Source organism: Aptenodytes patagonicus, chromosome 5 (assembly GCF_965638725.1).
Source record: "Aptenodytes patagonicus chromosome 5, bAptPat1.pri.cur, whole genome shotgun sequence".
NCBI lineage: Eukaryota > Metazoa > Chordata > Aves > Sphenisciformes > Spheniscidae > Aptenodytes > Aptenodytes patagonicus.
The window spans coordinates 33,821,666-33,843,224 of record NC_134953.1 but is presented as its reverse complement, the minus strand read 5'-3'; positions in this window follow the sequence as shown (position 1 = coordinate 33,843,224).

Sequence of the window (21,559 nt, the reverse complement as noted above, 5' to 3'; positions counted from 1 at the left end):
CTCTAGCATAGGCTAAAAAGCTTCCTAGTTGAGGCTGAACTAAGACTTGAAAAATATTTTAGTTCTCCACTGTCCCTCTGAATGTCCTTGGGCAAGTGCATCTCAGTGCATCTGTTGAACAGAAACCAAAACCTCTCCCAGGAGTGGGAGAGGTAAGTCATTAATGTTTACAGTGTCTGAGCATTTCAGAGAAATGAGGAGCATACAAATACCTACAGAGATAGGCGAACTTTAGAGCTGTAAATTGGAAATACCATCCTTATTTAGTGTATGATAGCTAATAACTTGTGAATTGATTTAAATGAGCATGGCTAAAGTCAGCTTAGCTTTCATATAAGGCAATAGTAATGAGAGCTGTGAGCCTAAATTAGGCTGTGTCAAATGTTTGCCAGTGAAGTTATCCGTATCAGCAGTAGCCAGGTTTTTTTAGCAGGCTTTTCTGTGGAGCCACCTGCATGTCACCACCCTAACAAGCAACTCACCAGGTTGTTCTTCATATCTCATTCTACAGCTTACATTGCCCCAAAGCTACCATTAAAATTGGCCCAGTGAGATGAGAATCCAATCCATAAACTTTAGCACTAAGGAAACACGAGAAACAATTTTAAGAAAACAGCAAAGGAAATAAAAGTAGGCATAGAAAGAACAATTAAAAAGCAATGGGCATTAGGGAAATAAAGGAAAAATACTAAAAAAAATAGGGACAGCAAACTAAAATGGAGACATAGAAAATTTAAAAAGCAACTGTGCTAAGGAAAGACAAATAATTAAAAAACAAAGACAGAACAGAATAAAAGCAGACAGAAAATTTTAAAAGCAACAGGGATTAAGGAAATAAAAAATTAAAAAGTAGCGATGGCGAACTAAAACGGAGACGTAGAAAGAAAATTTAGAAAGCAAAGGGATTAAGAACAGAGAGAAAAAACAAAAAATAGGGTCAGCAAACTAAACAAATGAAGACATTGAAGCAAAATTTTAAAAGTGATGAAGTAGAGGACAGGCAGGAAGAAATAAAAAACACAGACAGGGAACTGGATAAATGGAGACAGAGAGAGGGCAAATCTAGAAAGCAATGGGGTACTGGCCACATGGGTAGGAAGTTAAGTATCAGGAGAGGGAGCCGGATAGACAGCCACAGGGAAAGGACACTGGAAGAGTGACGGGGTGCGGAGCAGAGGGGGTCACTGAAAACAGAGACAGGTCGCTGAGTAGAGGGAGACCTAGAAATGCAGCTTTCCCAAACAATGGGGAAGAAGGCAGTGTGGGAAGAATGAAATAATAGCGGGTGGGGAGCCAGAAAGGGAGAGGCATGGAAGGGAAATGTAGAAGGCAACAGCGTACAGGGCAGTGCTAGCAGAAGAGCAAAAAGCTTCGGGGAGCCGGGCAGCCCGAAAGGGAGACAGAGACAGGGACAGGCAAGGAGGCAGGCAGAGATCTGGAGAAGCGTGGCAGGGATGGGCCTGGACACACACGAGGGGACACACGACTCGCCACATCTCCTGGGGCTGCCAGGACACCTTCACTGCCCCAGGGCTTCTCCCTCTGCCCCTTCCTTCTCCACAGTGCCAGCTGCCCAACCCTCACCCACCCAGGAGCAGGTGGTGGGTGCCTCAACACTCCTCTCCCATGAGGCTTCCCACATGCATGGTGGCTCACACATGCAGCCAACAGAGGCACCGAGCTCCCAGCACCATGTGCTGGTGGTGCGCTCTGTCAGGGATGGCTGGGAGGGATCCTTCCTCACTGTGGGGACCCCACCATTCCCTGCTGGAGGCAGCTGCCTGTGGAAGCCCCTTGGTTTCACTCCTCAGCCAGCTCCTGCAGGCAGGTGTGCCCAGGCAGCCCCCTCCCCAGCTAGAGCCCCTTGGCACAGCAGGGCCAGCCCCATCCTCAGCCTCATCAGCTGCACCTGGGGCTGCCCTGGCCCATCCCCACCTGCAGCCTTTTCAAACCCTTGGCCCAGCCCCATCCTCACCTCATGGGTCCCACCTGGGCTGCCCCAGCCCACAGCTGGAGCCCATCAGGAACAGGGGGCCATCACCCCAGCCCCACAGCACATCACCCCCTCCTCTGGACCCAACCACAGCCACTTGCCCTGAGCCCAGCAGCTGGAAACACATGCAGGAGCGCAAAGGAGGCAGCAAAGGTTTGGTCCTTCACGCACACGAGAAATCCCAGCAGTGAGCTGGCTACAAGGCTCAGTGCCCAAAGGCAGCAGGACAGAGGGAAAAGAGGGAAGAGGAAAGCAGGAGGAAGGACAGAGGGAGGTAGAGAAGAGGTGTGGGACAGGGAGCCAGAAAACGGGATATTGGGAACAAGAGAGGGACGGGGAACCGCACAAGGGTGTTGAGAGAAAGAAATGGAGTGCAGCGAGGAGGAGGATGGGGAGATGGAGCAATAAAAGGGGGGGCAGAGGGGGAGCAGGCAGAGCAGGGGAGAGGGATGGAAGGGACCAAGCAGGACAACAGGACCAGCAGAGAGGGACAGAGAGAGAACGAGAGACATACAGACAGGAGACAGAGCCAGGGGGATTTTACGATAGGGAACTGGATAGAGGGAGACAGAGAGAAAACTACAAAAGGGGAACAAAGCCGAAAGAATTTAGAAAAAGGAAAAAGACGGGAAGCCGGATAGAGGCAGTCATAGAATTAGAAATTAAAAAGTGATAAACACAGGAAAGCATTAAAAAATAGAGAATGTAAGATGGATCGAGTGAGAAATAGAAAGGGAACAGGACAGAAAGGCAGGAAATTTAAAAAATTGGTAAAGGGAGCTATGTAGAGGGAGATTCGAAAGAGAAAATGAAAAGCGATGGGCTACAGGAAAGGGAAAAAAATGGGACAGGGAACTAGATAAATGGAGACATAGAAATAAAATTGTAAAAGCAACATGGTACACGACAGGAAAGAATTAAAAACAAGGGAAAGGGAACTAGATAAATGGAGACATTAAAATAAAATTTAAAAAGCAACTGGGTAAGGAAAATGGAAAAAATTAAAAATAGGGAGAGCAAACAATAACAGATGAGAGAGAAAGAAAAATTCAAAAACGATGGGGTACGTAACAGACAGGAAAGGATTAAAAATAGGGATAGGGAGCTCGATAAAAGTAGACATAGGAGGAAACTTCAAAATGGAAAGAGGTACAGGACAGTGAGCACAGAACTAAAAATAGGCACAGCAAACTAGATTACCAGTACATATAGAAACAAAATTTTAAAAGCCAAGAGATTGAGAGGCAAAAATTAAAAAATAGAGACACCGATCTAAACAGATCGATGAAAACTTAAAAAGCAACAGCCTATACAACAGACCAAAAACTATTAAAAAATAAGGACAGGGAGCTTGATCAAAGTAGATATAGAAAGAAAATTTCAAAAGGAACTAGGTAGAGGACAAACAGAAAAAAAATTTAAAAAGAGACAGCAAACTAGATAAAAGTAGACACAGAAACAAAATTTTTAAAGCCAAGGGACTAAGACAGGAAAGAATTAAAAAATAGCAACAGCTAACTAAACAAATGAAGACAGACAGAAATTGTAAAAAGCAACCACACTAAGGAAAGACAAGAAATAATTAAATATAAAGACCAGGAACAGGATAGAAGTAGAAAACTTAAAAAGTGACAGGAATCAGGGAAATAAAGAGAAAAATTTAAAAATCAGGGGCAGCAAACTAAAACAGAGATGTAAGAAAGAAAATTTTAAAAAGCGATGGCACTAAGGAAAAACAAAAATAATTAAAAACTAATGACAGAGAACAAGATAAAAGTGCAAAATTTTAAAAGCTAAAGGATTAAGAGAGGAAAGAACTAAAAAATAGCAACAGTGAACTAAAACGCAGACAGACAAATTTTAAAAAGTGACAGCACTAAAGAAAGAAAAGAAATCACTAAAAAAATAACAACAGTGAACGGAATAAAAGTAGGCATGGAAAGAAAACTTAAAAAAGCGACAAGCATTAGGGAAATAAAGGGAAAAACTATGAAATAGGGACAGCAAACTAAAACAGAGATGGAGAGAAAATTTTAAAAAGTGAGGGCACTAAGGAAAGACAAGGAATAATTAAAGATAGAGACAGCAAAGGAAAGACAGCAAACGGGATAAAAGCACACTGAAAATGTTAAAAGCAACAGGGATTGAGGAAATAAGGAAAAAATTAAAAAATAGTGATGGCAAACTAAAACGGAGATGTGAAAACAAAATTTAAAAAGCAAGGGCACTAAGGAAAGACAAGATATAATTAAAAAATAAAGACAACAAAATCAAGACAGGGAACGGGATAAAAGTAGAAAACAGTGAGGGGGATTAGGGTGATAAAGAAAAAAATTCAAAAAACAGGAACAGCGAACTAAAACAGATGTAGAAAGAAAATTTAAAGAGCAAAGGCACTAATAAAGACAAGAAATAATTAAAAAATAAGACAGTGAATGGAATAAAAGTAGACTGAAAATTTTAGAAGCAAATAGGATTAAGGAAATAAGGAAAAATAAATAAATAGCAACAGCGAACTAAAACAGAGATGGAGAAAGAAAATTTAAAAAGCGATGGCACTAAGGAAAAACAAGAAAAATAATTAAAAACTAATGACAGTGAACAAGATAAAAGAGGAAAATTTTAAAAGCCAAAGGATTAAGAGAGGAAAGAACTAAAAAATAGCAACAGTGAACTAAAATGCAGACAGAAATTTTAAGAAGCGACAGCACTAAGGAATGAAAAGAAATCATTAAAAATAAAGACAGTGAATGGAATAAAAGTAGACAGAAAATTTTAAAAGCAATGGGGATTGAGGAAATAAGAAAAAATTAATAAATAGCAACATCAAACTAAAACAGGGATGTAGAAAGAAAATTTAAAAAGCGACGTCACTAAGGAAGGAGAAGAAATAATTAAAAATGAAGACATCAAAGGGAAAAAAAGTAGGCATAGATAATACATTTTAAAAGTGATGGGAATTAGGAAAATAAAGGAAAAAACTATGAAATAGGGACAGTGAACTAAAACAGTTGAAGAAAGAAAATTTTAAAAGTGACGGGGTACACAACAAACAGGAAATATTTTTAAAATAGCAATAGGCAGCTTCAGAAAAGTAGACATAGTGTCATGGTTTAACCCTGGCTGGCAACTAAGCACCGTACAGCTGCTCGCTCACTCCCCCACAGTGGGATGGGGGGAGAGTCAGAAGGGTAAATGTGAGAGAAACTCGTGGGTTGAGGTAAAGACAGTTTAATAAGTAAAAAGAAATTTTAAAAAAAGTTGGGGGAGGGGGGTGGGGAACAGAGATAAAAATAAAACCCCAGAAAAATAAGCGATGCAAATGAAAGCAATTGCTCTTCACCAACGGACCGATGCCCAGCCAGTCCCAAGCAGCACACCCCCCCCCCCCCCCCCCCCCCCCGCCAACCTTCACTCCCAGTTTTATTGCTGAGCATGACGTCATATGGTGTGGAATATCCCTTTGGTCAGTTGGGGTCAGCTGTCCCGGCTGTGTCCCCTCCCAACTTCTTGTGCACCCCCAGCCTACTCGCTGGCGGGGCAGGGTGAGGAGCAGAAAAGGCCTTGACTGTGTGTCAGCACTGCTCAGCAGTAACGAAAACATCCCTGTGTTGTCAACACTGTTTTCAGCACAAATCCAAAACGTAGCCCCATACCAGCTACTGTGAAAAAACCTAAATCTATCCCATCCAAAACCAGCACACGCAGAAATAAAATTGTAAAAGTTGTGTTACAGGAAACACAGGAAAAAAAATTAAAATGGGGACAGAAAACTAGATAAACTGAGACATAGAAAGAAAATTTTTAAATTGACGGGGTACAGGAAGGACAGGAAAACAATAAAAAATAGGGACAGCAAACAAATTTTCTTTCTACGTCAACATTTATTAATAAGCGATGGAATTAAGACAAGAAAAAATTAAAAAATAAGGATAGGGTAAAAAATAGAGACACACATGGAAATGTAATTTTAAAAGTGACAGGGTACACAATAGACAGGAATAAATGAAAAAATATGGATAGGGAGCTTGATAAAAGTAGACATAGGATGAAAATTGAAAAAGCAACAGGGTTCAGGGCAGACAGGAAAAAATTAAAAATAAAGACTGAATTGGTTGAAGTAGACATAGAAAGAGTTTTAAAGGCAACTGGGTAAAGGACAAGCAGGAAAAAAAATGGGGACAGAATACTGGAAAAAAGTTGACATAGAAAGAAAATTTAAAAAGCAAAGGCATTAAGGAAAGACAAGAAAAAAATTTAAAAATAAGGGTAGGGTGACAGAGACATAGGAAGAAAATTATAAAAGTGGGGACATTAAGAAAAAGTTACAAAATAAGAATAGGGAGAAAAATACAGAGAGACATAGGAAGAAAATTTCAGAAGCAATGGGATACAGGACAGATGAGAAACATAAAAAAGACAGTGAATTGGTTAAAGTAGACATGGAAAGAAAATTTTAAAAGCGACGGGGTACAGGATAGACAGGAAAACGTAAAAAATAGGGACAGCAAAGTGGATAACCTTTGACACAGAAAGAAAATTTAAAATGTGTCAGCTTTAAGGAAAAACAAGAATAAATTAAAAAATAAGAATGGGGAAAAAATAGAATCATAGAATCATAGAATCATTGAGGTAGGAAAAGACCTCTAAGATCATCGAGTCCAACCGTCGACCCAACACCACCACCCACTAAACCATGTCCCTAAGTGCCTCATCTACACGTCTTTTAAATACCTCCAGGGATGGGGACTCAACCACTTCCCTGGGCAGCCTCTTCCAATGTTTCACCACTCTTTCAGGAAAGAAGTTTTTCCTCACGTCCAATCTAAACCTCCCCTGGCGCAACTTGAGGCCATTTCCTCTCGTCCTATCGCTTGTTACTTCGGAGAAAAGACCAACACCCACCTCGCTACAACCTCCTTTCAGGTAGTTGTAGAGAGCGATGAGGTCTCCCCTCAGCCTCCTTTTCTGCAGGCTAAACAACCCCAGTGCCCTCAGCCGCTCCTCATAAGACTTGTTCTCCAGACCCCTCACCAGCCTCGTTGCCCTTCTCTGGACACGCTCCAGCACCTCAACGTCCTTCTTGTAGTGAGGGGCCCAAAACTGAACACAGTATTCGAGGTGCGGCCTCACCAGTGCCGAGTACAGGGGCACGATCACTTCCCTACTCCTGCTGGCCACACTAGTTCTGATACAGGCCAGGATGCCATTGGCCTTCTTGGCCGCCTGGGCTCACTGCCAGCTCATGTTCAGCCGGCTGTCAACCAGCACCCCCAGGTCCTTTTCCGCCAGGCAGCTTTCCAGCCACTCTTCCCCAAGCCTGTAGCGCTGCATGGGGTTGTTGTGGCCCAAGTGCAGGACCCGGCACTTGGCCTTGTTGAACCTCATACAGTTGGCCTGGGCCCATCGATCCAGCCTGTCCAGGTCCCTCTGCAGAGCCTTCCTACCCTCGAGCAGATCAACACTCCCGCCCAACTTGGTGTCGTCTGCAAACTTACTGAGGGTGCACTCAATCCCCTCATCCAGATCATCGATAAAGATACTGAACAAGACCGGCCCCAAAACTGAGCCCTGGGGAACACAAAAGACACATAAAAGTAAATTTAAAAAGCAACAGGGTACACGACACAGGAAAGAATTAAAAAATACGGATAGGGAGCTTGATAGAAGTAGACATAGAAAGAAAATTGAAGAAGTGACAGGGTACAGGACAGACAGGAGAGAATTAGAAAATAAAGACAGTGAACTGGATAAAAGTAGCCATAGAAACAAAATTGATGAAGTATAGTATGGACAGGAAAAAATTAAAAAAGAAGGACAGGAAACTAAATAAATGGAGACATAGAAAGAAAATTTTTAAAGCAACTGGGTACAGGACAGAGAGTGAGGAATTAAAACATAGGGTCGGGGAATCAGATAGAGGGAGACATAGGAAGAAATTTTAAGAAGCGACAGGCTACAGGAAACACAGGAAAGAATTAAAAAATAGGAACAGGGATGAGAATAGGAGGAAACATTGAAAGAAAATTTTGAAAGTGACAGGGTATGCGGAAGAAAGGGAGGAATTAAAATTTAGGGAAAGGGAGCTGGATAAAGGGAATTATTGAAAGAGAAATTAAATAGCAATGGGGTACAAGAAATATAGGGAAGAAAAAAAAAATCAAGAAAGGGAGCTGGAGAGAGGGAATTTTAAAAAGCAACTGAGTACAAGAAACATAGGCAAGAATTAAAACATAGGGACAGGGAAATGCGTAGAGGACAATGTAGCAAGAAAATTTAAACAGTGATCGGGTACAGGAAACACAGGAATATTAAAAAAACAGGGACAGGGTGATAGATAGAAGGAACCATAATGAGAAAATTTTAAAAGCAACGGGGTACAAGAAACACAGGAAATAACTAAAAATAGGGACAGGGAGATGGATAGAAGGAAACATAGAAAGAAAATTGTAAAAGTGATGGGGTACAGGACAGAAGGAGGAATTAAAAAATAGGGACAGGGTGCCGGAGAGAGGGAAACGTAGAAAGAGAAGTTAAAATGCAACGGGATACAGAAAACACAGGAAAGTGTTAAAAAATAGGGAGAGGGAGCCACAGAGAGGGACACGTAGAAAAAAAATTAATAGGTGAAGTGGTACAGGGCAGAGTTGGCAGAAGAGTAACAAGTTTTGGGGAGCTGGACAGGTAGGTGGGCCGGCGGAGAGGGAGACAGAAGCAGGGACAGGTGGGGAGGCGGGCAGAGGTCTGGGGAAGGGCGGCGGAGATGGACACACGAGAGAATGCACGACTCGCCACAGCTCCTGGCACTGGCAGGAGACCTTCACCGCCCCAACACTTTTCTCTCCACCGCGAGGCTTCCCGGCGGCTCACGCGTGCAGCCGATGGAGGCACCGAGCTCCCAGCACCGCGTGCTGGTGGCGCGCTCTGCCAGGGACGGCTCGGAGGGATCCTTCCGTGCTGCAGGCGCTGGCCATTCCCTGCTGGAGGCAGCTGCCTGCGGGACCCCCTTGGATTCCCTCCTCAGACAGTTCACCTTCGTCAGCTCCCTCAGGCAGACGTGCCTGGGCAGACCCTTCCCCAGCTAAAGGGAGGAATTAAAAAACAGGGACAGTGAGCCGGATAGAGTGAGACATAGAAATAAAACTTAAAAAGCGACAGGGTACAGGACAGATAGGAAAACATTAAGAAATAAAGACAGAGAGACGGATAGGGGGATACACAGAAAGAGAAACTAGAAAGTGGCGGGGTGCAGGAAACACAGGAAAGAATTTTAAAATAGGGACAGGGAGGAAGATATAGGTAGAAATAGAAAGAAAATTCAAAAAGCAATGGGGTACGATTGACACAGGCGAGAATTAAAAAATAAGGCCAGGGAGCTGGTGAGAGAGAGACATATGTATAAAGAAAATTTTAAAACCAGCAGGGTAAAGGAAAGCGCGAGAAGTAAAAAATAGGAAAAGGGAGCCAAATAGAGAGAAGTTTGGAAAGCGATGGGGTACAGAGCACAGGGAGGTATTAAAAAATAGGGTCAGGGAGCCAGATGGGGGGAAATATAGAAATGAATTTTAAAAAGTAATGGGGTACAAGGCAGTGCGGAAAAACTAAAAAATAAGGAGAGGGAGCCAGTTAGAGAGAGACATAGAAAAAATTTAAAAGGCAACGGGGTACTGGGCAGAGTTGGCAGAAGAATAACAAGTTTGGGGAGCCATACAGGTAGGTGGGCGGGCAGAGAGGGAGACAGAGGAAGGGAGGCAGGCAGACATCTGGAGAAGGATGGCAGAGATGGGCCAGGATGCAGAGGAGAGAACGCACGACTCACCGCATCTCCTGGGGCTGCCAGGAGACCTTCACCACCCCGAGGCTTCTCTCTCTGCCTCTGCCCCTTCCTCCTCCACAGTGCCAGCTGCCTGACCCTTGCCCATTCAGCAGCATACAGCGGACTCCTCGATGCTCCTCATCCGCAAGGCTTCCTCGATACATGGCGGCTCACACACGTAGCTGACAGAGGCACTGAGCTCCCAGCACCACGTGCTGGTGTCTGCTCTGTTGGGGATGGCTCGGAGGGATCCTTCCTCACCACAGGGACTGGCCATTCCTTACTGGAGCATCTGCCTGCGGGACCCCCTTGGATTCACTCCTCAGCCAGTTCCCCTTCGTCATCTTCCTCGAGCAGGCGTGTCCAGGCAGCCCCCTTTACAGCTAGAGCCCCTTCACGCAGCAGGGCCAGCCCCATCCTCCAGCCCCAGCTGGAGCCCATTGGGAACAGGGGCCATTGCCAAATCCCCACAGCACATCACCCCCTCCCCTGCACCTGTCCACAGTCACGAGCTCTGCACCCAGGAGCTGCAAATGCGTCCAGGGGCACAGAGGAGGCAGGAAAAGTTTATTCATTAATGCATGTAAGAAATCCCGGCAGTGAGTTGGCTACAAGACTTGGTGCCTAAATGGAGCAGGAGAGAGGGAGAAAAGGGAAGAGAAAAGCAGGAGGAAGGACAGAGTGACATAGAGAAGAGGTGTGGGACAGGGAGCCAGAAAACGGGACGCTGTGAACAAGAGAGGGATGGGGAGCAGGACAACGGTGTAGAGAAAGGAGAGCAGAGGGATTGCGGAAAAAAACAGGGACAGAGAGAAGGAGAAATAAATAAGAGACAGGGAGCAGGGGAGAGAGGCGGACGTGAACAGCAGGACAACAAGATAGAGACAAGACAAGGGATGTGGAAAAATTCTAAAGTGGTAGGGGTAAAGAAACATAGGCCAGAAATAAAAAATAGAAACAGGGAGCCTGATAGAGGTAGAAAGAAAATTTCAAAAAGCAACAGGGTACGAGAAACCTAGGCAAGAACTAATAGGGACAGGGAGATAGAAAGAGGGAGATGTAGAAAGAAAGTGTAAAAAGTGACAGGGTACAGGACAGAGAGGGAAGAATTAATAGACGGGGAGCTGCATAGAGGGAGATGTAAGAAGAAAATTTGAAAAGCAACGGGGTACAAGAAACATTGGCAAGAAATTAAAAATAGGTCAGGGAGACAGAGAGAGGGAAAGGTAGCAAGAAAATTTAAAAAGGGACTGGGTTCAAGAAACATATGCAAGAATTAAAAAGACAGGGATGGAGCGGTAGAAAGTAAATTTCAAAAGCGATGGGGTACAAGAAACATAGTCAAGAATTAAGAAATAGGGACAGGGAGCTTGATAGAAGGAAACTGTGGTGGGTTGACCTTGACTGACTGCTAGGTGCCCACCAAGCCGCTCTATCACTCCCCCTCCTCAACAAGACAGAAGGAGAAAATACAACAAAAAAACTTGCACATTGAGATAAGGACAAAGAGATCACTAACAATTACTGTCACAGGCAAAACAGACTCAACTTGGGGAAATTTATTTAATTTATTGTCAATGAAAATCAGAGTAGGATAATGAGAAATAAGAACAAATATAAAAAACACCTTCCCCCTGCCCTGCTCTTTTTTCCTGGGCTCATCTTCATTCCTGACTTCTTTACATCCCCTAAGCAGCTCAGAGGGACAAGGAGCCGGGGGTTGCAGTCAGTTCACCACATGTCATCTCTGCCACTCCTTCCTCCTCATGCTCTTTTTCTGCTCCAGTGTGGGGTCCATCCCATGGAGCCACAGGTGCTGACAGGAGCCTGCTCCAGCACAGGCTCCACAGGGTCACAGCTTCCTTCAGGCACATCCACCTGCTCCTGCATGGGGTCCTTCACAGGCTGCAGGTGGATATCTGCTCCACCATGGACCTCCATGGGCTGCAGGGGGACAGCCTGCCTCACCATGGTCTTCACCACGGGCTGCAGGGGAATCTCTGCTGCGGCGCCTGGAGCACCTCTTCCCCCTCCTTCTCCACTGACCCTGGTGTCTACAGGGCTGTTTCACACCGACATTTTCTCTATCACAGCTTCTGCGCAGCATTTTTTACCCCTTCTTAAATGTCCATCGCAGAGGCGCTACCAGCGTTGCTGATGCGCTCAGCTTTGACCAGCAGCAGAACCGTCTTGGAGCTGGAACTGGCTGTGCCCAAGAGGGGGGCAACTCCTGGTGTCTTCTCACAGAACCCACCCCTGCAGCCCATGCCCCCCCCGGCCCCAGCTAACAAAACCTTGCCACGTAAACCAAATACAACAGTGATCGGCTACAGGGCAGAGAGGGGGGACTGAGAAATAGGGAAAGGGAGCCACAGAGAGAGGCATGGTGGTGGTGGGGGGGGAATAGCGATGGCCTACAGGCCAGAGAGGAGGAAGTGACAGGGAACCAGACTGAGAGAGATGGAGAAAACCAAAGAATGGTGATGGGCCACAGGGCAGAGAGGGAGGAATTAAAAAAGGAGTCAGTGAGGTGGACAGAGATAAACTGAGAAATACCAAAAAGCCTCGATAAGCTGAAGGGGAGAGACAGAGGAATTAAATAATAGGGACAGGGAGCCAGACAGATAGAGAACGATAAAGACAAAAGTGGGCTATGGGACAGAGAGGGAAGAAATTAAACACAGGGACAGGGACCTGGAATGAGAGAATCTAAGAAAGAAAACATATATCTAGAATACAGGGGGGAGAGAGAGGAATTAAAAAATAGGGACATGGAGCCAGATGGGGGGGGGGAGTTGTGAAGGGCTAAAGGGCAGATGGGGAGAAATTTTTAAAAATTGGATAGGAAGACAGACAGATGGAGAAAGACAAAAATAGTGATGGGCTGCAGGACAGAGACAGAGGATGAAAAAAGAGGGACAGGGAACAAGACAGAAGCACAAGGAGAAAAAGAAAACAGAGGTAGAACGACAGAGAAAGAGGGGGACTTGGAGAACGAGAGAGGGAGAGGTGCAGGGAAACAAAAAAAATGACAGCAGTGAGAGAAAGAGAAGGGGGGGCTAGGCAGGGACCGGGATGCAGAAGGGGGATGACATGGCCCCAGGAGTCCAGGACTCACCGCAGCTCCCACTCTTGGAGCTGCTGGGAAAATTTGACAGTTCGGATACGTCTTTGTCTCTCTCTCTTCCCCCCCCCCCCACCCCGTCCCTTCCTCCTCTGTAGCTCCAGTCACTTGACTGTCATCCACCTAAAAGAATAGATTGGTGTCTTAGAGCTCTTACAATACGAGGCTTCCCAGATACATAGCCTCGCACGCGCGCACGCTACATGGCTGTACTGTGCTTTTGGTTACGCATACAGACCTCGCCGTGCACGTTGGTGATCAGATCTGCTGAAGACTACACTAAGAGGGATCCTTCCTCACCTGGAGAGGCAGGCTGTCTCCTGTCTGCAGTGGGAGGCAGCTGCCGGCTGGATCCCCTTTATTTTATTCTTCAGCTGCTTTACCTTTTTCTGGCCTCTCCAGCTTCAGCCGCAGCAGCTCCTGTCCACAGCCAGTAAGTGTCCAGCTGTCCCTTTTCGCCCATGCCACCAGGAGAATGAGGCCAAAGGCAACCCACACAAACCTGAGCCAGATGCAGTCAACAGCATCCCCGGAGAGGAACCGACAACTGAGTCCTCAGTGCTGCCTCTGGGAGAGGGAAAGAACAAACAACTGTTATCCACAGTGATGACTGTAGCTCTCCTCAGGCAGGAACCACTCCTTCTGCAGGAGCTGCTGGAGATGCCGCTCTTTCCCCGAACTGATGCTAATGGCACCTGCATTCATGGAGAATAAAGCATGTTCAAGGGCCAGCTTGCTGCCATGAGGACAGGGTTTGGGGGCAGTCTGTGGCTACAGGACAGGCTGAGGCGTCTTCCGCACAGCCTCTGGGAGAGGGAAAGAAGCAGCAGCGACCGTTATTACCGTAGATCGCCCCTGGCCGGAGCCCCTCCTTCCGCAGGGGCTTCTGGAGACGCTGCTCTTTCCCCGCACTGCTGCTAACGGCACCCGCGTTAAGGGAGAATCAAGCGCTCTCGAGGGCCAGCTTGCCGCCGTCACGACAGGGCTTGAGGGCGGCCTGGGGCTACGGGACAGGCTTCAGGGGAGGTGCTGGAGCTGGGGGCAGCTGCACGGGGCGAGCAGGGCCGGGGAAGGCTCGGGGGGAGCTCTGGCGAGTTGGGGAGGCGCCCGGCGTCTGCGCCTGGGGGGATGTCCGCCTTCTTCCCCTCTTCCCTTCTACCAGCTCTCGGGTAACTCCCCGGGGCTGCTCTGACCCGGCTCGCCTCCAGCTGACCGGGAGCCTGCCGCAGCGGGCGGTTTGAAGCTTCCCGTCCTGCCACCCCCGGGCGGCCGGCGGGCAGGAAACACCCCCGCACCCGCCGAAGCGGCTCGCTCGCCTCACCGGTGGTCCTAGCCCTCACTCACCACCGGGAACCGCGCCCGGCACACCGCCGTGCTGCGGCACCAGCGAAGGCGGCGGCGGCGCTGCTGCGCACCCGTGCGGTGCCGGCGCTGCGGTACGGCGCTTTCGTAGCCACGAGGCGGCAGCAGCGGCGAGCACGCGCCGGGCGGCGCTTGCTCGGGGGCGGCACCGGCGCCGCCGTTCCGCGCTTTGCGCGCCGGCAGCCCGCCGACAGCGCGCGCGTGCGGCGGCAGCGGCCTTTCCTTGCCGGGAGGCAGCAACGGGCGCGGCGGCACCGCCCCGCAGGCACCGCAGGATCGCATCGCCGTTACCGGCGGACGGCAGCAGTAAGCACTGCGGCGCCCCACCGCGCATGCGCGGCGCCCGACCTGCAGTACCGCCTTTCGTTCGCCGGCCGGCGGCAGTGGGCGCGGGCGCGCGCCCCCCCGCGCGGTGTGGCCCAGCCGGCTCCCCGGGGGCGGATCACTACCGGTCCCAGCATGTCCGTGGAGGCCAAAATGAGGAGACTGCGCATCCCGGCATGCTGCACAGACCAGCACGGCCGACGGGCAGCTCGGTGCCGAAAGACTACATCTCCCGGCGTGCCCTGCGGGCAGGTCATGCAAATGAGGGCTCTTGCCGGCTGGTGGAAAGAAACGTCCAGTGGACAAAGTTACAATTAATTCCTCTAAACGTGTTCCTAGAGCCATCCATCTATAAAATGGGCAACAAAGCAGAGCTCCTTGCTTTGAGAAGTCCCAAAAGATGCAGAGCTGGAAAAAAGCTTGGATCCCTGAAGGCTAATTGAGCAAACATCTTTTTTTTTTTTCTTTTGCGATTCATGCACTTAGAAATCTTCATGTGTTTCCCAAGGCAGGTATGATTGCGCCCACAGAGGTCTACGCTCTTGTCACTGCTGCCTGCTGTGATCTCACAGAATGCTTGCAGGAGGTAGTCCCTTGGGTTTCCTTTGTTTCCCATGGGATTAATAGCTTCTGGGTTACCACAAGCCCGTGTGACATGAGTAGTGAAATTGCATGCTGTGCATGCCAAGATGTAATCCTTAAACATGTTCTACCCTCCTTCCACTTCCTCCTCCAGTTTACTTTTTACCTTGCTGCTGTTGGGAAAGATGCTTCCCAGGCCCCCTCCTTTCCTAATGAGCGTGGCCAATTGTGCACCAATTTAAATAGGAATGACCTTCATTTTCTGAACGTGAAGGTGATCCTGTTCTTAAGGAACAAAGAGACAAGAGGGCTGGGGTCCTTCCCCAGCTCCTAGCGGTCCCAGTCCTGCTAAGTGGTGTCTTCGTTGCTCTGGCTGCTGCTTTATCAGCTGCAGCCTGGGGGCACGTGCAGAGAATGAATGCAGCCCTAACACACCTGAGAAGGGGGAAAGGCAGGAACCACTTACCTGAGCCCATGGGATGGCATATCTCATCAGCTGCTGCTAATGAGGGGACTAAAGGTGCCTTAAACCACCTCCTCGTGTTGGTAGGTTTGGATCTGGAAACCTTCTCTTTTCCTGTGGAAGTGGTGAGTAGTTTAGTGATTGCAAAGTGCATGGAGTAGATGTCATGTGGCAATGGCAAAATCACATTTGTAGTTAGTGTTGCACCTGCTAGCGCAGAAGCATCTTTTGATTCCTGCTGGGTATTGTTCCTGAATGCATTTTCAGGCCATCTCATCTGTGAGCCTCAGCCAGTGGCACCTGCCATCAATGAACAATAAACCTCTCATCTTTGACCTCGGAGGGAATTTGGCAGCTATCCCTGCATGAGAGGTAGCAGATGGCAGCGTATCCTCAGTGCAGTGGCACAGCACCTCGTGTGGAAAGTGGGAAGATAAGCATCAAAGCCACTTGCCCATCACTGCTGCCATCAATAATGTCCCCCGAGAAAGCAAGCAGCAGAGGGGTGGCAGGTAAGTGAAACCTCCCTGCCTTCCCCTGTCCTCCTTCCTGCTGCTTTGTCCCATAGAGTCTGAAAATGGCTCTCCCTCGATATCAGTCACTCTGGAAATGTTAGTTCAGCCCAGATTCACCTGGGCTAATGTTTAATAGGTAAGTCCTCGCAAAAGGAAGTAAAGCCTGTTTACGAACTTCATGTGAAGGGAAAAGGCACAAGGGGTGACAGCAAAGGACTCTAAAATACACCAGGCAATCTTTGAAAGTGAAAAATTGCGGTTTCCAAAGAAAATACCTTAAAAGTATTACAGAAAGCTCTGAAAAGACATGAAGTTTGGAAAGAATCCTTCCTAGGGAAGGGTGGGCAGGTTTTTACTCCTGTCCTTTCAAACCCCTCCTCTGCGTAGGTTGCCCAGGACAGAGGCTGTTGGTGAGTTAGGCCCACAAGCTGCGTGCAGTGGCCTGAGACACCACAGGCACAGCGAGCAATTGGAAAAGCTGCAGGACCGATGGTAATGGTAATATGGTGAGCTGGACTCACTGGCTTTAAAAGAAGGCATATGAATTTGGGCTGCCTGAAATTGATGAGAGCAAAAGAAATGACATACTGTCAGTAAAGGGCACAAAGCAGAAGACACCTGATTTCTCAGGCTCCATCTTCTATTTGTACTTGTTGGCTATGCCCACTGGGGCTGTATCTCACAAGCTGATGAAGTGCTCACATATGCGCTACTACCTTTTCCAGAGTTAAAGTATAGCAGCAGGCAGGGCGCTGCTGTTAGAGCCTGCTCCTTGGGTTTGGGATGACTGGAAACTAATGAGCGTACTAGTAACGAGAATACACTTGATGGCTCAGGGATCTGGTTCTCTGGGATACTGCATGCACCACTAGTCACAAGCTCGGCACTCTAGAAAAAGCAAGCAGTATCCCAGAGAAAGGCAAGAAGTGGCTCCTGTGATGCAAGATCAGTTATCTTCACTAAAGTGATTCTAGCTAACAGAGAATAAAAGTGCAATGTTGGGAAATGCACATGACCTCTTTTTTTTTAATGCTGAAAGAACTAAGAAATCTCTCCATCCTTTAGGTAATACTGGATGCTAAAAATATGAAGGGTGTGAACCCACACTGAAATAGTTGCCATGTAGGCTGAAACAGGCTTTGTAGCTTTCAGTGTGACTGAAGAAAGATGAGGGAGACACACCCAAGGTCAGTGGGAATCAGCTGCAAATGGAAGATGCGGGCTTTGAATGCAATCAGGAAAAATACAGCCTGAGTCCAAGCGGGCCCAGCTGAGCAGGGGTAGGGTGTACAAGTGTGGCTGGCCAAGGACAGCTGGGAATGGGCTCTGGAATCCTCCAACGGGACTCACGTGGTGAGCCAGTGCAGTAACAGGGGAGGCCGGGGCAGCCCAGCCGGCTGTGCTGTGTGTTTTCTGGTGTTGGGAGCCCTGACATCCTAGGTCCTTGGACCTGGCCAGTCGGTTGACCAGGATGGTGTGAGCGTGTCTCTGTGTGTGAGTGTCTGTTTTCCCCTGAATTCTGCACGTTTCTTCCTTCTATTTCAGACAGCTATTCTCAATAAAACTAAATTGAATGGGGCTTTTATGTGACTAGTTATTCCTTTGGGTACCAAAGTCATGGAGAACTGCTTCCTGCTCGCATATAGAAATTAAAGGGGAAAAGCGTGCAGTGCGCGTGCTTGTGTTGGAAACAATCTGGATGGTTGTCCGTCCATCAACTGACGCTTTAGGGATCACTCCTTATATTGTCCTCCTCATTGAGACTGGCAGTTGTATTGCATTAGAGAAACAGTGAAGTATCTGAAAACATGTCCAGCTGCTAAGGGAAGGCCTGTTGTCAGGATGCACATAAATGTATCAGAGAAAGCAAACAAGAAAAAGAAGGGAGGTGAGGTAAAACGAATGAGAGAACAGAAATGTAGCAGAGGTGAGGCTCAAAGTCTGGGGTGAACATTTGACCAGTGAAAGGGACTCATCATATAGACAGAAGAGAGGTAGCAGCGAGAAAATCGGGCGGTTCAAGCTGCACTGTACTGAGGATCACATGAGCAGTTCCCCCAGAGACTGCGCTCAAGAAGCCAAAGTTCAAAGCCAGGGGTGCTTCAATGTTTTTCATGGTTCACTTCCAGGTCATTTGATTGAAAAGATTCTAAATTTGACAACTTCAATGTTCAAAGAGGTTCAGATGTTTTTAAATCCGTTCAGCTCATCCCTGCTTGAGATAAACATGAATGGGTCAATTGTTCATTTTAACAAAATTCAACTCAAAACCAGCCATTCAGAGCCACAGAAGGGTGTGTTAGGACAGGGTCTCTCACTAAAGAGGAAAGTGTGGATGATCAATTTTTAAAATGATCTATAAAATCGGGGAAGAGCTGGCTGAGTGTTGTCATTCTGCAGCCCTAGAGCTGAGTAAAGCATAAAAGGAGTGTGAGACAGAGGATGAATCATAGAATATCTCAGGTTGGAAGGGATCCATAAGGAGCATCAAGTCCAACTCCCTGCTCCTTGCAGGACTACCTAAAACTAAACCATATGACTAAGAGCATCATCCAGACGCTCCTGGAACTCTGACAGGCTTGGTGCTGTGACCACCCTCTCAGTGAAGAACCTTTTCCTAATGGCCAATTGGAACTTCCCCTGACATAGCTCCATTCCATTTCCTCGTGTCCTATCACTGCTCACCAGAGAGAGGAGATCAGCACCTCCCCCTCTGCTGCCCCCCTTGAGGAAGCTGTAGCCTGCAGCCTTCTCCAAGCTGAACAAGCGAAGTGACCTCAGCCGCTCCTCCTAAGTCTTGCCCTCGAGACCTTTCATCATCTTGGTCGCTCTCCTCTGGACACACTAATAGTTTGATGTCCTTTTTATATTGAGGTGCCCAAAACTGCACGCAGTACTCAAGGTGGGGCCGCACCAGTGCAGTGTAGAGTGGGACAATCACCTCCCTCGACCGGCTAGCTATGCTGTGCTTGATGCACCCCAGGACACGGTTGGCCCTTTTGGCTGCCAGGGCACACTGTTGACTCATATTCAACTTGCCATCAACCCAAACCCCCAGATCTCTTTCCGCAGGGCTGCTCTCCAGCCTCTCGTCCCCCAATTTGTATGTATAACCAGGATTACCTCATCCCAAGTGGAGAATCCAGCACTTGGTCTTGTTAACATACAGTTGGTGATTGCCCAGCTCGCTCATCTATCGATCTCTCTGTAAGGCCTCTCTACCCTCGAGGGAGTCCGCAGCTCCTCCTAGTTCAGCATCATTGGCAAACTTAGTTAATGTACATTTGATTCCTGTGTCCAGATCATTTATAAAGAGATGAAAGAGCATCGGCCCTAAAATTGAGCCCTGGGGAACCCCACTGGTGACTGGCTGCCAGCCTGATGCAACTCCATTTACTGTAACTCTATCTTATTAAGCCGTTTGTTGTCAGGCCTTTCTTACTGAGATCCAGAAAGAACCCGTCACCAGCTCGCTCTCTCCCTCACCTCACCAGCCTCCCAGCCCCCCTGGTGCAGAACAGGAGTGGAAGAGAGGAAAAGAAGGATCGAGAGGCAAACAGAGCAGTGCAGAGAGTAGAAGAGGGATGAGGAGCCAGACAGAGAGAGGGGGAGTGGAAGAGACAGATGGAGGTGGACAGACAGACGGATAGGGAAAAAGAGGGATGGCTAGGTGGACAGGGGCATGGGACCATGAGCTGGACATAGAGATGAGGAGCTGGATAGAAGGAGGGGAAAGAGAAGGATGGAGGGCCAAACGGAGGGATCGGAGCAGAAGAAAGCAGAAGAGGGATGAACAAATCAATAGGGTGCCAGACAGAATGATAGGAAAAGAGGGAGAAGGATGGAGAACCTGACAGAGGGACAGAGAGAACAATAGGGATGGGGATCAGCAGAGATGGCTAGGAAGACAAAAAGAGAAACAGGCAGCAAGTGAGAGAAAGAGAGATGGATGGATAGTCAGACAGAGGGACAGGGAACTGAAGAGAGGGATAAAAAGGGAAAAGGGGAACAGGGAGCCAGACAGAAGGACAGGGAGTGGAAGAGAGGGATGTGGATGTGGACAGAAGGATGGCAAAGAAAAAACAGGAATGGGGACCAGAAGAGAGGAAAAGCATTTTGTAGTGTCAGGTAGAGGGACAGGGAACCGGAGAGAGGGATGGGGAACAAAGACAGGAAATTAAGACGAGATTGAGAGGATCAGGGAGATCGAGAGGATCTGAGGGACAGGTAACCAGATTCGTGGAGAGAAAAAGAGGGGTGGAGAGCCATAGAGAAGAATGCATAGAGTGGAAACGAGGGTCAGGGAGCTGGACAGAGGTACAGGGAGCCAGGAAGAGGGGATGGAAAAGCAAAGAGAGCAATAAAGAAGTGGACAGAGGTTGGAGGGCCAAAGGGAGAGAGAAGAAAGAGGCAGAGATCCTGATCGAGGGATGGAGAGGAAAACAGAAAAACAGAGAGATGTGAAGCTGGACAGAGGGATGGAGAGAGAAAGACAAGGTTGGAAAGCTGGAAAGAGAGACAGAAAGTGAAGAGAGAGATGTATAGACCCAGACTGAAGGATGGGGAGGAGAGGAAAAGGGAGATTAAGAGTCAGGCAGAGGACAGGAAGGATGCAGAAGCTGCAGGATGGAGGCAGGGCTAAGAGGGACTGGAACAGGGTAAAAAGGGACTCGAGTAGGAAGAGGCAGAGGGATGTGGGAGATATGGAGAGAAGAAGGGAGGGATGAAGAACAGTGCAATAGAGAGATGGAAGGAGGGACAGGCGGAGAGGCAGGCAGCAATGGGAAGGGGAGGCATGCAGAGGGCTACAGGGAGGGACCAGATCACGGAGGAGGGGGACACAGACCAAAGGGCCTGGCACTCACTGTGTGTTCTGTTCTCAGCACTGTCCAGAGAATTTTACAATTCAGATGTTTCTCTCTATCACTTCCTGTTTTGTACCTCCGGTCACTTAACTAACATCCACATAAGAAAATAACTTGGTGTATTATAGCTCTTTATAAGACTTCATTGATGTATAAAATCATAGACACACAAATATATGTATGTATCATACGTGTAACAGAAAGTAAAGCTTGAATTATATGTTGGTGATCTATTATCCTGACGACTATTAATAGTGATCCTTCCTCACTAGGAGAAACAAGGTTTCTCTTCTTTGGAGATAGAAACTCAGTTTGATCCGCTTAATTTTATTCTTCAGCTGGTTTACCTTCTTCTGAGTTCTTCAACTTCAGCTATGCCAATTACTCTAAAAAGCAAGTATTACATATAGATCATATGCATATATGATAAAACAAAAACCAGAAACAACCAAAGCAAAGCTAAGCCAAATACAGTCAACGGTATCTACAGGGTAGGAATGGATTACTTAATCCTC